Below are 15,791 nucleotides of genomic sequence, written 5' to 3' on the forward strand. Positions count from 1 at the left end.
TAGAATATCTTTATTAATGTTATATATTTTTAATAAATATCTTTATCTTGTCATATTTAAATATTAATGTGGTTGCCTTTGAAATCAGTCTGAAAACCATCAAAGTGTGTATTCTAAATGCCATTTAGTTACCTTTGTTGGGAGTAGAAGGAGAGGTATTGTGCAGACTTTGAGAAACAAAGATTAATATCCTTTTCATCTTTAGGTTTTTTAGATGACAGACTCTCCTTTCCAAATATTATTAAAATAAATGCCACTAAACCACTATGAAGAATGTTAAACCTTCCTCCACAACTCTTAAACAAAGTTTCTGTTTATTACAAATCAGTATTGGATGTAACCACAATTTTGTATAAATCTTTTATCTTTATTGTATTTAGGATAACTCATTCTGTTTTCTCAAATCTTAAGGTCTGTATGCAGGCTTCTGCACATCACTGAACATAATCTTTATATTAACTGCCCAAAACAACTACTTGAGAAGAATTTGTAAAAATCTAAGCCAAACATAATCCTTTTTCAGAATTGAAAGCACAGGTTGAAATAAATGAAAACCTTTCATGGAATCAATGCGGTCTATGAAGTATATAGATAAAGGTCTGCTGTATTTTTTGTTTGTTTGTTTTTTGTGTATAATCTGCCAGTTCTCAGCATTCAAGCTACAGGTAAACAACTACGGCTCAGAAAAATCACATACACAGTATGTCATGAACTAGGGAGTAAAATTTACTCCCTAGTTCATGAACATATTATTGTAGTCAGTGTGCATAAAGTTCCTTTTCTTACTTTTTAAAGTATTTATTTTGTTCTATTCTCATATCTCTCTCCCACTTCCCTCCCTCTGTGGAGCCATTCTGATATATCTAATGTACGTTTGGTCTGTTTATGTTCCTATAAAATGTGTATGTTATTTTTGATTTTAGTTTATATGATAGCATATTATTATACACTTTTTTCTGTGTATTGCTTTCTTTTTTAGTACTTGATTTAAGATCTGCTTTATTTACTATGAATATCTGGTCTGTTATATCTAATCCCTATATGCTGTAGCATGGTGTGTATCCACCACGTCTTGTATGGCCACTACACCAGAAAGGGAACGAGGATAATGTCTCCCTCCGTGGTACTGACAGATGAGTGCACATCCTTATATGTGTTACCTTATGGACTGTGTCTGCCCAGAAAAAGAACTGCTAAGTCAAGGCATGTGTACGTTTAATTTAACTAAGAGCTGCCAATTTCCTCTCCAAAGCAAGTGTACCAGCCATCCATCCAACTAATGGGACACTGGGTTCCATATCCACATAGCCCCTTTAATATTGACATTTTCCAGCATTTAGTTTTTAACTAAATGGTATATAGTGAAATTGAATTTTTCCTTTATTTATTTATTATATCTTTAACTCATAATTTACTTGAGTATATCTTTATATCTTGTACTTTTGGTTTCTTCTCTGTAAGTTGCCTATTCACATGTATTGCCATCTTCCATTTCATTTTGCCAGTTTATGTGTTTTTCTTTTGATTTGTGGGAGTTCCTGCTTTCTTTATTTACTTGTCAACCCTCTAGGAACATGCTTCACAAATTATACTATAAAGACAATCTTTATCTGTATCAGTGTCAATTTAGGGCTTTATTACAACTTTTATTTCTGGACCCCACACACAGGAATCTATACTTTAATAAATTCATTGGGTGATTCTTATGCAAAATAAATTATGAGATCCAAAGAAATTTGTTCTGTTCCAAAGCAACAACTTTATGGCTATGAGACAATCGGAGAAGAAAAGCAAAGAAACAACGCAAGGTGTTAAGATATAAGAAGATTAAACTAATGGGTAATCCAAGCCAACGAATGAATCATCATTTCCATAAGCTTGAGAAACTTTTTTCTTCATATAGTGTAATAGATACACAATTTCATAATATTCATAAATTCTGCTGACATAATTTTAAAACATAAAATGTATAAATTGAGACTAAGATTAATTTTCCTTTTTAATTTGTTTAGTGTGTATGTTGCAGATTTTCTAAATATCTGAAGTTGATATTTATAGAAATATGAAATTAAAATTGCATATCCTTTCCGCAGGATAGAAAGATGTAATAATAGAGATTACAGGCTGTATAAATTGGTTTCCATTTGATAATGAAGATTCATAATAGCAAGGGTGATTTTTGACAAAGGTGCTTTGAAATGACCAGCCCTAATGTGTCCAAGGAATTTGAACTTATAACTTAGATATTAAATATTTTAATAAATACATTATATTAGTGTTACACAAAATTATGGTTTTTTCATACAAAGGTATAAACTATGCTTATAAGAACCTAAATTTTCCCCTCTGATCTTGTGGAGGAAATCATCTTAATGATATTTATTCAGAGATATGATTTGCAAATATATTCTTCCATCCAGTTAGGTTTCCTTTTCATTTTGTTAATTGTTTCCTTTGCTTTGCAGAGCTTTTTATTATGATGTTTTCCCACTTAATTAATTTTTGCTTTGTTGCTTTTGCTTTTGATGTCAGATTAAAAATAATCATTGCCAAGATCTATGTCAAGGAGCTTACCACCTATGTTTTCTTCTAGGAGTTTCATGGTTTAAGGTTTTATGATCAAGTCTTTAACATTTTGAATTAGTTTTTTAATCTGGTGTAAGATGGTAGTCTAGTTTTATTCTTTTGCATGTGGCTGTCCAATTTTCCCAACACCATTTATTGAAAAAGACTATCCTTTCCCCCATTGTATATTCTTGGCTCCTTAGTTGTAAATTAATTAACCATGCATACATAGGTATGTTTCTGGGTCCTCAGTTCTGGTCCACTGATAATGTGTGCCTGTTTTTATGCCAATACAATACTGCTTTAGTTACTATAACTTGTTAATATAGTTTGAAAAAAGGGAGCATGATGCCTCCAGCTTTGCTCTTCTTACTGATTTGGGTTTAAAGTTTTCTGTTTTTGACTATATACAAATTTTTAGGATTATTTGTTCTATTTCTCTGTAGAAATACTTTCTACAAATACTTCTACTTTCTTTCCAAAGTACCATTGGAATTTTGATAGGGACTGAATTTGTAGATTGTTTTAGTAGTAAAACATTGTAATAATGTTAATTCTTATTTTTATATAGAAACACAATAGATTTTTGTGTATTGATTTTGTACTCTACAACTTTACTGAATTAATTTATTAATTCTAACAGGTTTTTAATGCAATCTTTAGGGTATTCTATGTATGATATCATGTTATCTGCAAATAATGACTGTTACTTCTTTCTAATTGTATGCCTTTTATTTCTTTTTATTGCATAATTGCTCTGGCTAGGACTTCTAATCCTATGTTGAATAAAAGTGGTGACAGTGGACATTCTTGTCTTGTTTCTGAGCTTAGAAAAAAGGCTTTCTGCTTTTCACTGTTGAATATGATGTTAGCTGTGGGCTTGTCATATGTGGCCTTTATTATATTGAGGTACATTCCCTTTATACACACTTTGAGAGTTTTTATCGTAAGTAAATGTTGAATTTTGTCAAATGCTTTTTCTGCGCCTATTGAGATGATCATATAATTGCTATACTTCATTTTGGTAGTGTAGTGTATCACGTTGACTGATTTGCAGATATTTAGCCATGATTGCATCCCTGGAATAAATCCCACTTGATCATGGTGTATGGTCCTTTTAATGTATTGTTGAATTTGGTTTGCTAATATTTGATTGAGGATTTTTTTCATTTATGTTCATCAGGGATATCGGACTATAATTTTCTTTTCTTGTGGTGTCCTTGTCTGGTTTTGGGAGCAAGGTAGTGCTGGTCTTGTAAAATGACTTTAGGAGAGTTCCCTCCTCTTCTATTTTTGAACAGCTTGAGAAGGATTGTTATTGATTCTTCTTTGAATGTTTGGCAGAATTCACCAGGGAAGCCATCTGGTCCTGGACTTTTGTTTGTTGAGAGGTTTTTGATTACTGATTCAATCTTACTAGTAATCATTCTCTTCATATTTTCTATTTCACCATGATTCAGTGTTGGTAGATTGTATGTTTCTCAGAATTTTTTTTCTATGTTGTCCAGTTTACTGGCATATAAATGTTCATAGTAGTCTCTTCTGTTCTTTTGTATTTCTTTGGTATCAGTTGTAACATTTCCTCTTTTATTTATGCTTTTATTTATTTGAGTTCTTTTTCCTTGGAGAATCTAACTAAAGCCATGTCAATTTTTTAATCTTTTTGAAGAACCAGCTCTTAGTTTTATTAATCTTCTCTATTGTCTTTCTAGTCTCTATTTCCCTTATTTCTGCTCTAATCTTTGTTATTTCCTTGCTTGTACTAACCTTGGTCTTTGTTCTTCTTTTTTATTAAACTTCTCAGTTTAACCATATCATCTATAATACGTGTGGTACATTTATTAAATGAGTGGATTTTTAAAAACATCATTATGTAAGCAAAAGTTTAAAAGAATCTAGCCATACCTTAAATGTTGACATGTAAGACTGGGGTGTCAGGGATTTTAAAATTTCCCCTAGGAATGTAAAGACGAAATGCAGTAAAAATGTTTTTTTCCTTAATTCTTTTGTATCATAAATGTTTAGCACACTGTTTGCCAGGAATCAACTTTGTGCTAGAAAAATCTGACTCTGTTCATCAAGGAAGTCAAATAACTAAGTACTAAATTTTCTTAAATGTAATGAAAAAAATTTAAGTGACACTTTGCACTATTGCAAGAAGATACATAGGAGCAAAATGTAAAACAAGTACACCTATTGTTAGCTTGAACTTCAGAAATACTTGTAAACACTTTATACTTGGTATGAGAGAATGTCTATGTTGACAAGATTGTCAGCTACTCTTTAAACTATGGAATTACTCCCATTTTTCAAATTCAATAGGAGGAGCAGAATGTTCATCAAGGCAAATAGGAAACTTCATACACAATTTCTCAGTCATTTTAATGGAAATTCTGTATTTAACTCCTCAAGCTTTCATTAAGCACATCTCTTAAGAAGATGCTTTAATCTGTTTGTTTATGAGTTTTGATGTTTCTTCTATGAAAATGGCTTTGCTGAGTTGTTTTTATTCACTCTGAAGAAGTAGAGTTTAGCCATTTTATTCTCATTTTAAGTAAATGCCTTTAAAAATAAATCAGAAAGAAAATACCATTATAAAATAATGTTAGAATTTTTAAAATCCAATAAAATGTCATAAACATTTTAGTATCAAATATAATATATAAATGTATATACATATATATTTCTACAACTTTATATTCAAATCTAATATATATACCTCAGTATTAACATATTTTGCCTATGGCAAATACAAAATAACTAATGGGAGTTTGGTAAAAAGAGAATAGATTAAGAAAGGAAATTATCTAGGACAGGCTATAACAAAATTTCTCTAAAAATAAGGCATGAATTTCCTGATTTAAAAAGCCAATGATCGTCAGTACAATGGTGGGAATTAAAAAAAAAAATGATACTGCCACTTTGGGAAGCAGAATGACAGCATCTTCTAAAGTTAAACATTCATCTACTCCTAGGTATTTACCTAAGAGCAGGGAAATACATGTCTACACAAAGATATGTATATAAATGTTCATGGCAATTTCATTTAAAATAACCAAAACACTAGAAGCCACCAAGATGCACACCAGCTTGTGAATTTATAGGGCAATTTGATATGTCCACATAATAGAATACTACTCAGCAACCACAAGGGAAAAACAACTGATAAAAAAGAAAAAAACAAAAAAACCAACTTGGACAAATCTAAAACAAAGCAGTATGCTAAGTTAAATAAGCCAAACTGAAGACTGTGTGCTTACATGAAATTCTAGGAAAGTCAAAACTGTGGTAACAGAATGGAGTGATCAAAATGTTCTAATTCTTAATTGTAAGAATAGTCACATGATTTTATACAGTTGCCAAGTCATGTAGAATTATACATTTAAACTGGAGAATTTTACTGAATACATATTTTACCTCAAAGAAGTGACTGTGCACCAAGGCATATCATTGTATTCTGAATTCTAATGACAAAGAAAAAAATGCCAAAGAACTTCTGGAAAGACAAATAAAAACAAATAAATAGGAGTCATACAATGGATTAGTTAAACTGAAATTTAGAAGTATATGCAGCATTGAATTCCTACATCAAAGTTTGTAACCAAATGATTTACTAATGAAAAGAATAAAATTGTTTCTTACTTGCAAGGGATAAAAGCAAACAACAGCCACAAACCAGTATCTCCTATGCACCTTTTTCAAAAAGATTCTGGCTGATGTCCTGCAAAAAAATGAGTAAACCAAGAATGTACTCAGGAAAGAAGGGATCAAATATTTGGAGAGAGAAGATGGATTTCCCAAGATCATGACCTAGGAATTCCAGTCATTACAGTTGGGTAGTGGGCCTAGAGAGTGGCAAGTTCCAACTGGAACGTGAGCGACTAGCGACTAGGCTTCTGACAAAATGTTAATCAGAATTTGTTCAAGGAAGTAGAAAGCATTCTGTGTGATCCCGGTATGAATTTGAATAGGCGGAGTTGGAAGCTAACAATTCTGTTTGGAAACATTGAGGAGTCATAGTCAGGGACAGTAGCACTTAAGGTTTCAGCCTGAGGCTTCAAGACAAATGGTTCTAAAAATCTGCCTAAGTAGGAAGCCACTGACATTCTCAAGAAACTGAAGACAGTTCTTGCAAATTCAGCTTTGGCTGCACTGAGGTTGGTTCTGTGGACATCATAGTTCTACTCACATAGGAACAAACATCTGGTAATAACAACCTCCTTGAGTATTGTCTTCTCATTTTCCTTTGCCTTCGAAATCTAAACACAAGTACCTCTTATGGGTCCACTCTAGCCTGGAACTATATGAATAAAAGGATACTGAGAAATATAGTTCTTGGCTTCTCTTCTAAACTGAAGATGTTTTCAAGGGTTGGTGTTGCTGTAAAATTGACAATGATCTACAGGTGATATCTTCAAGAAAAAAAATAATTGACATCAGAAAAATCTGCCATTATGTTGGAAATATAGTTAGAAGATATATTTGAAAGTTGATCTCGTTCAATAAATAGAAAGTTTTAACAAATGAAAACAAGAAATTAATGATTAACTCCAAGAAAAGCAAAACTTGTCAAAGAAATGAAAAATAATTATAGTGTACTGTTACTGTAAGGCTCAGCTTAGCTTTTATGTCAATAAACAATGTAAAGATTAAGTTATGACTTGAAATTTATTCTTGACTATATTTGAACAACAGGGAAGAGAATATTATTTCTATGATGATAGGGGGATGGCAGCAAGATGATACCTAAATTTTCATCTTCCATAATAGGCATCAATAAATGATGTCCAATATTGGAAAAGAAATTATAAGAAATAGCAACATTACGGCAACTTCCCTTGTTCACTTCAGTGAACAATAATCATGCTGTCTTCAACATGAGATAGATCTCAGTCTTAGAGGGGTATTCCTATGGGCTGTCCATCAACTGCTTGCTCCTTATATCTACCATTCTTATGTTATTGAGAGTTCTCTTTGCCAATTCTTCATTACCCCAGTTATAGTTATTAATTCTCCATATTATTTTCCCTGTTACATATTTAAATTTTTTCGTGGTTTCTGTCTTTTTATTAGACCCTAGCTGATACATTCATTAAGATTATCTTCTTAAAATATTATAAACATATAAAATGGAATATTATTTTAAATAAAAATGAAACACATTAAACTTGAATAGTACAATTTTTTTTTGAAATCCAAATGCTTACCCACAGACAATCTAAATTTTAACAGAATATTCTTAATTATGTTTTAAAAACACTTGAGAAGCATGACATGGTGCAATAAAAGAAAATATTAACACAATATCTGCTTAGTAGAGTACTGCAGAATGTTGCATAATGAGACATAAACATGTACTGTCTCCTTTACTAAGAACAAGGGGGAATCATCATGATGATCATCCATAAAATCCTTTCTCAAAAAATACTGACTAGATATTATGCTGTGCAAACTTCCCCTTTTAGTGTATAAACACTTTTGAAAAACCAGTACGTAGTCAAGCTCTATTTGAAACTATTTTGTTGCAACAAAATTTTCTGTTACACCCTTACTTTGGAAATTTTGCTGCTTATAGACAATAAACTTGATAATCTTCCCTGGTGTATTCAAGGACTCATCCAGTTGATTGAATGAGTTAATTGTTTTTCTTCCTGTCTTTTGGCAATTTAAATGCTTGTCTTCACGGGTTCTTACACATCTTAAGGAGGAGAAGGAAAAATAGAAGACAGTAAAAATAAATATTGCCAACTTCAAAATTTTATGTTTATGCCTACAATTCTTTACAAAGATTTATGATTATATCTTTGGAGAAATCTAAAAATAAAATGCAGCACCATGTAAATAATCAACACACTAATTAAAATAAAAGAAATGTTACTAAAATTCCTAAGTAGTGAAAATTTCCAGTGCAATTTTTGTACATACATATTAATGTTATTTGGAATAGATAATGTTGGCCTGCATCATAAAGTATATTTTATTTTATCAGATTTATTTGTCTAACAGCAATATTTTTAAATTAATTTGATCATTCAGTTAAAAATTTGGAAGCTGTATGTAAATAATTTTTCTGTGCAAGTAAACTACAGTGGTTTAATACAGGTAGTATAACAGAATTGTAGAAGTGAAAAATTAAGCAACTAAAACCATCTACAACTACATTTGATTTGCTCAACTTAGTATCAATGGTGAGAAGACACCATAATTTATTTTATTATTCCAGTGCTCATTCCTATATGTCACAATTATTATGCACACATTTGTTTATTGAATATATCAGCTATGGGCTTAAATTATGTCTCCCCATAATTCACACATTAAAATTTTAATCACTAATACCTCAGAATGTAGCTGTATTTGTAGATAAGGCATTTAAAGAGGTAATTAAGGTAAAATGATGTTACATAGGTGGGCCCTAGTTGAATATGACTGGTGTCCTCACAAGAAAAGGAGATTAAACATGGACATTCTCATGCACAGAGGAAAGAGCATGTGAGGACATGGCAAGAAGGCAGACATTCGCAATCCAAGGAGAGAAGCCTCAAAAGAAATCAAACCTGCCAACACTTTGATTGCAGACTTTCAGCCTCCAGAAATGTGAGAAAATAAATTTCTGTTTAAGCCACATAGCCTGTGGTATTTTGTTATGGTGGCCCTAGAAGATTAATACAACTATGTACCACGTTTCCAGATACTAGAGATACAAGTAGGAATAAGATGTCTTTCACTTTTAGAAACATATTTTAGTGGGAAAGAGGAATATCAAATATATAATTACAGAATACTCTCAAAGTAACTATATAATTTGTGGAGTAATCACTGTGATTCTATTGTATACACATTTTAAGGCATTACTGTCAAGACAGTCACACGCAAAACTCTGGAAGTTAATTTTGGCAGTGAAAAAACAAGAGTCAAACAATTACTATATTACGAGAATTTACTGAAAATGTGCTTCAAGACTTTATAGACAAAAAAAACTCCCTATTTTCTGGTCTGCAGTTTATAAAATGATTTTAAAAATAATCTCTTGGAAACCAGGAAAAGAACAACAACAAAAAGAATCAAAGAACACACAGAACAAAAGAAAGTGAAACGATAACATATTTAATCCCAGCATTATCAAAAAGTAAATTAATGATAAATGTGCTAAAAATTCCAAGTGAAAGGTAGAGATAGATTGAATAGAGAACCAAGAGTGAGGTGCCCATCCCCCTCTATGCTGAGGTGCACTCAGCAGAAGCCTACTGGAGAATCAGAATTTCACCGTCTCCCAGTGGTAACAAACCCATTTGCACCACAGTGTCAGTACACTGCGTGTGGGGAGCGAGAACTCCTACCCGACCACCTAGCAGTAACAAAGAGACCACTTCTCCTTCGGTATCAATGGAGGCTGAGGGAGGAACTTGGACTTCTATTTCTATCTGGCAGTTATAAAATTTTACTCAACCCCTCCTCTTTTGGAGCAGTGTCTCAGAAATCCTATTAAAACAAAGTTTAAGAAGATCCAGTGTTTCATACTATAATACAAAAATGTCAAGATTTCAGTAATAAATTATGCATCATACCAAGACCTAGGAAGATGTCAAAATTAATGAAAAAGATGCTCAGTAGCTGCCAACACTGAGATGACAGAAATATCCAAATCATCTGAAATGTATTTAAAGCAGCCATGATAAACATACTTCAACAAGCAAACATGCTTGAAACAAATAATAAAAATAGTCTGCCTCAGCAAAGAAAGAAAACATCTCAGCAGAGAAATAGAAGGTATATATAGGAGGGCCAAATGGGAATTTTAGAAATAAATAATTCAATTGCCAAAAATAAAAAAAATTCAGTGGATTAAAAAAGGCAATGAATGAGCTGAATTGTAGAATGAAGTGGAAAGAAAAATGGATCAGAGCCTGGAAAAGAGAACAATAGAGATTATGTGATCATTTTAAGACTATAGCAAAAGATCTAAGTTTTGTGTAATTGGAGTCCTAGGAGAACAGGAGAAAATACTAGGGCAGAAAAATTACTTGAAGTAACAATAGAGGAAAACTTACCAAATTTGGCAAGAGACATAAACACACAGATTTTAAAAGCTTAATAAAGCATCAGACTTAATGATAACCATGCCACCAAGACATATCATCATTAAACTTCTGAAATAACATCTAAAATGAAATAGAGGAAAAACAATTAGAATGAGAGCAATTTTGCTTCAGAAACAACAGAGGCTAGAAGGAATGGGCACAGTATGTTTGAAATATTGGATGAAAAGAATTATCAACTCAGAATTCTGTACCCAGTGAAAATATCCTTCTGGAATAAAAAGGAAATTAAGACATTCTCACATAATTGAAAACCAAGAGAATATATCATGAGAATACCTTCTAAATGAATGGATTAAGAAATTTCTCTAAAACAAAATGAAGAAAAAAATGAAATTTTGTAATATCAAGAGAGAACAAAAGAGTAAGGAAAAATTTCAGTAAGTACAATATACTTCTCATGAGTTTTCTAAATTATTGTTGACATTAAACAAAAAATACATAATACTATTGATTTTATTCTAAGTGTAGAAGAAATGTTTTTAAATTTATATTATAAATAAGGGAGTTTAAGTAAAGAGCAAACAAACAACATAATACTTTACCTAAACTGATAACTGGTTAAATCAATAGACTGTGGTAATTTTATGTATATATGATGTAATGCCTAGAGCAACCACAGAAAAGTCTATACAAAGAAGAATATAACTATATGAAAATGTAGGCAAATAGAAATGGAATTCTAAAAAAAAGTTAAAGAACCACTATAAAATCAGGAAAAAGGAAACAAATAGAATAGAAGAAAAGAACAAAATGGCAGACTTAAGACCATACTTATCAATAATGCATTAATGTAACTAGTCTAAATTCACCAAATAAAAGACAGATTGATGGAGTGAGTTAAAGAACTTGACCCAATCATTTGCTGTCAACAAGAAACTTGTTTTAAGCATGTTATATATAGGTTGAAAATAAAAGATGGATAAAAATATGTAAGCTTGAATCAAAGGAAAATAATAGTGGCCTAATAGATAACTATTATTATCAAAAGGAAATAATAGTGGTCAAATTGATATCTATTATTATAGATAAAGTAATTTCAGAGCAAAAAACCCAAAAACATAAAAAAACACTACCAGAGACAGAAAGGAAAACTATGTAATGATAGAAGAGTAATTCTACCAAGAGGACATAACAGTTCTAAAAGTGTATGCACCAAATCAGAGCTGCAAAATATGTATGTAAAAACCGATCAAACTGAAAGGAGAAACACAAATCCACAGTTGTAGAATTCAGCACTCTGCTCTGAGTAACTTACGGATTAACTAAACAATATCAGCAAGTATATATAAAAACTCAACAACATCATCATCCAACATGATCTAACAAAAATTTCTGGAAGATGTTATGTATGCAACAACAGAAGAATACACATTAATTTCAAATGTCCAAAAAACAAATTCAAAGACAGATGGCAACCCGAAACATTATTTTTAATCCTCAGAAGTGAAAAGCATTGACATCATGAACAGTATGTCCTTCAGTCACAATGAAGTCAACCTAGAAATCAATAGCAGAAAGATAGTGGGAAATTTTCCAAATATTTAGGAGCTAAAATCCACACCTAAATAATCTATGAGTCAAAGAAGAAATATCAAGAGAAATTTTAAACATACATTGAAATGAATGAAAATGAAAAGATAACATACCAAAATTTGTGGCACATAGCTAGATCAGTGCTGAGAAGGAAATGTATAGCAGTGATGCAAACATTAGAAAAAATGAAAATTCTCAAATAAAGCATATACACTTCCACTTCAAGAACATAGATAAAGAGGATTAAAACAAATGGAAAGCAAACAGAAGGTAGAAAATAATATAACATCAGAAATCAATGAAATAGAAAATGGAAAAATAAACAATAGAAAACAGTCAATGAAACAAAGAGTTCATTATTTGAAAGGTCAATAAAATTCACAAACATCTGGCAAGACTGAAAAACAGAGCACAAAAATTATCAATGTCAAAGATAGGGTATCAATATAGATCCTGCAGACATTAAAAGGCAAAAAAAGAAATACTGTGAACTCTAAAACACATACATTTGGACTTAATTAGACAAAATGGACTTGTTCTTTGAAAAACTCTACCAAAACTCATCTAAAATAAAATAGATACTTTGAATAGCCTTATAGCTATAAAGGAATTTGATTTGTAATTTACAGCTTTCTGAAAAAGAACCCTCCAGGTCCAGATGATTTCTATGTATAATTCTACCAAACTTTTAAAGAATTAACACAAATTGTATACAAATTCTTACAGATGTTTCAGAATGAGGAAACAACTCTTAATTGATCTTTTGAAGCTATTGTTATCCTAATACCTGATAGCACACAAGGAAGCCTCCCCTTAACAAATCCCTATAGAGTAATATCATTTATAAATATAGACACAAAAGTATTTAACAAAATATTAACAAGTACAATTCAGCAACAGATAATAATTATACGCCATGACCTAGTGGGGTTATTCTAGGATGCAGAGTTGGTTCAGTATTCAAAAATGATTTAATATCATCTGCCTTATTATTGGGCAGAAACATTGCATGACTATATATCAATCTATGCAGAAAAATGTGAAAAATTTCAACACCCATTTATGACTTAAAAAACTCTAAGAAAAATAGGTGTAGAAGGAAACTACCTCAACTTGATAAAGAGTTTCTACAAACACCCTACAGTCAACATACTTAAAGGTGAAAGACTGACTAATACTCCAATCATTGCAGCAAAATCAGGAAAAGAACAATATTGATGTAGGACATAGGAGCTGTTGACCCTGCACAGTTTTGAAAGTTTCCTTTTAATTCTTTTTTTATAAAACACTGTAAGTCATCCCTTATATTTGGAGACTAATAGGGGTAAGGCAGGAATTTGAGACAATATTTCCCCTACCGCTGAAGTGTCATTCAAAAGAGATCTTTTCAATTAGTTGTGGTAACGAGTTGTGTTTGTATCCTATTGGTGCTATAAAACTTACCAAAAACTTAGTGATAAAAACAACACACTTTTATTACCTTACAGTTCTGGAGGTCAGAAATCCAAGATGAGTCTTACTAGACTAAAATCAATGTGTTGGTGAAGCTGTGTTGCTCCTGAAGGCTCCAGGGAAGAATTTGTCCTTGTCTTTTTTAGCTTCTAGAAGTTACCTGTGTTTGTTGGCTCATGACCCCCTCCCCCATTTTCAAAGCCAACAGTGTAATATCTTCAAATAATTCTCTCTGACTCTAACCCTTCTGCCTCCCTCTTACAAGGACCCTTGTGATTACATTGAACCCACTGGGTAATCCAGGATATATTCTCTTTGGCAATGTGTCTAATTTAATCACACATGGAAGTCCTTTTTACTATGTAAAGTAACGTAGCCACAGGTTATGGAAATTGAGACATTCTTGGGAGAAAGGCATTATAATGCCTACTCCAAAAGTTGAAGTTGGAAAAAAATCAAATATATACAAAAATTAAAATTTATCACATGGACCAAAATTTACATTATTACTTGCTTATATTTCCTCTCATCAAAAAGGAGAAAATTTTGGAATAAAGAAACTACATATTTCTCAGCATATCTGTGAATGCAGATTTTCTCCTTCCATTGTAAATATACTGAAAACAACACAACAACAACAACAAAATCCCACTATTTCCTTTACATTTGCACAATTTCTCTGGTTTATACAGTGTCAGTAAAATGCAATAACACATACAACACATACAGACACACACACCATGAGAACAAAGGTTAGTCTAGATGGATGAAGTTTAGGGTTGAAATTATGTTTTAGACAAATTCACTAAACATTACAAGTTTATGGAATAATGAGGTCATTGGTACTCATCAGACTCATTCATTCTATATTTATATGTTAGAAACCTACTTTGCTGAAAATTGGATAGATGATAAAGGGGTACATAAGTAACTAAAACACTTGTCTGATATCATAGTTAAATCAACAAGAAATCTCAATAAATATATCACCAGGTAACAATAGATCAGTGCAATAAGGGAAGTTAAAAATTCTAGGCAAAAGAGAGATTACTTTGTGGGAGCAGTAATTGTGAAGATTATATAAGAAGATGACATACATAAAGATTCTGTGATCATTGCAAGGGATATGAGTCAGAGATTTACTAAAGACCCAGGCTCCCTTTTTACATTTTCTGATAGTTATTATGTGCACAGTGTTGTGAAACAGACATCAAAAATAAAGTTTTCTCTTGGCATTGTTTGCTCAAATTTCTTGAGAAAATACTGTGCAATTATTTTTTTTCTTTTTTGAATAAAACCAACTTTTTATTTGTGAACAGCAATTTAACAGCCATGTGCTTTGTAGTAACACAGTTACTGTTATGTTGATTTAAAATAAATAGAGAACCCAAGTCTAATATAGGTTCTTTGATCTGCTGTTTCAAATATTCAATGTCTCTATAGATAGGCTTAGGAGTCATAACTTCAGCAATCACTCTTAGTTGTCTACTCAATATCTATTACTCTCTTTTTCTTCTCATTAAAAAGATCCCAGTTGAAGCAGCTAGGTGCACAGCTCAAAATACCCACCTTTTAACATTCTGCAGCAACACAATTTGCTCATGCGATAGAGTTGTAACCAATGATATGTTAAGTGGAATTCTGTAATAGGCTTCAGGGAGAGTTTTAGTGCCTCTCTGATAAAAAAAGAAGTTTCACAAATTTTTCCTGTTTTCCTTCTTCTATCTACTTGGAATAGAGGTCGCTACCTAAAGGAGCATCTTTGGTTGATAAGAAAACAGGAAACCCTTGTTATGTTTAAGCCACTAACATTTGGGGTTTTTGTAATTTGTAGCAAATGTAGTTTATTTTATTTTATTTTATTTTATTTTATTTTATTTTATTTTATTTTATTTATTTTATTTTATTTTATTTTATTTTATTTTATTTTATTTTATTTTTATTTTTTAACATTTATTTTATTGAGTTATAGTCAGTTGAGAATATTGTGTCAATTTCCAGTGTAGAGCACAATTTTTCAGTTATACATGAACATACGTATATTCATTGTCACATTCTTTTTCTCTGTGAGCTACCACAAGATCTTGTATATATTTCCCTGTGCTATACAGTGTAATCTTGTGTATCTATTCTACATAT

The sequence above is a fragment of the Camelus ferus genome, chromosome 6, assembly GCF_009834535.1.
Source record: "Camelus ferus isolate YT-003-E chromosome 6, BCGSAC_Cfer_1.0, whole genome shotgun sequence".
NCBI lineage: Eukaryota > Metazoa > Chordata > Mammalia > Artiodactyla > Camelidae > Camelus > Camelus ferus.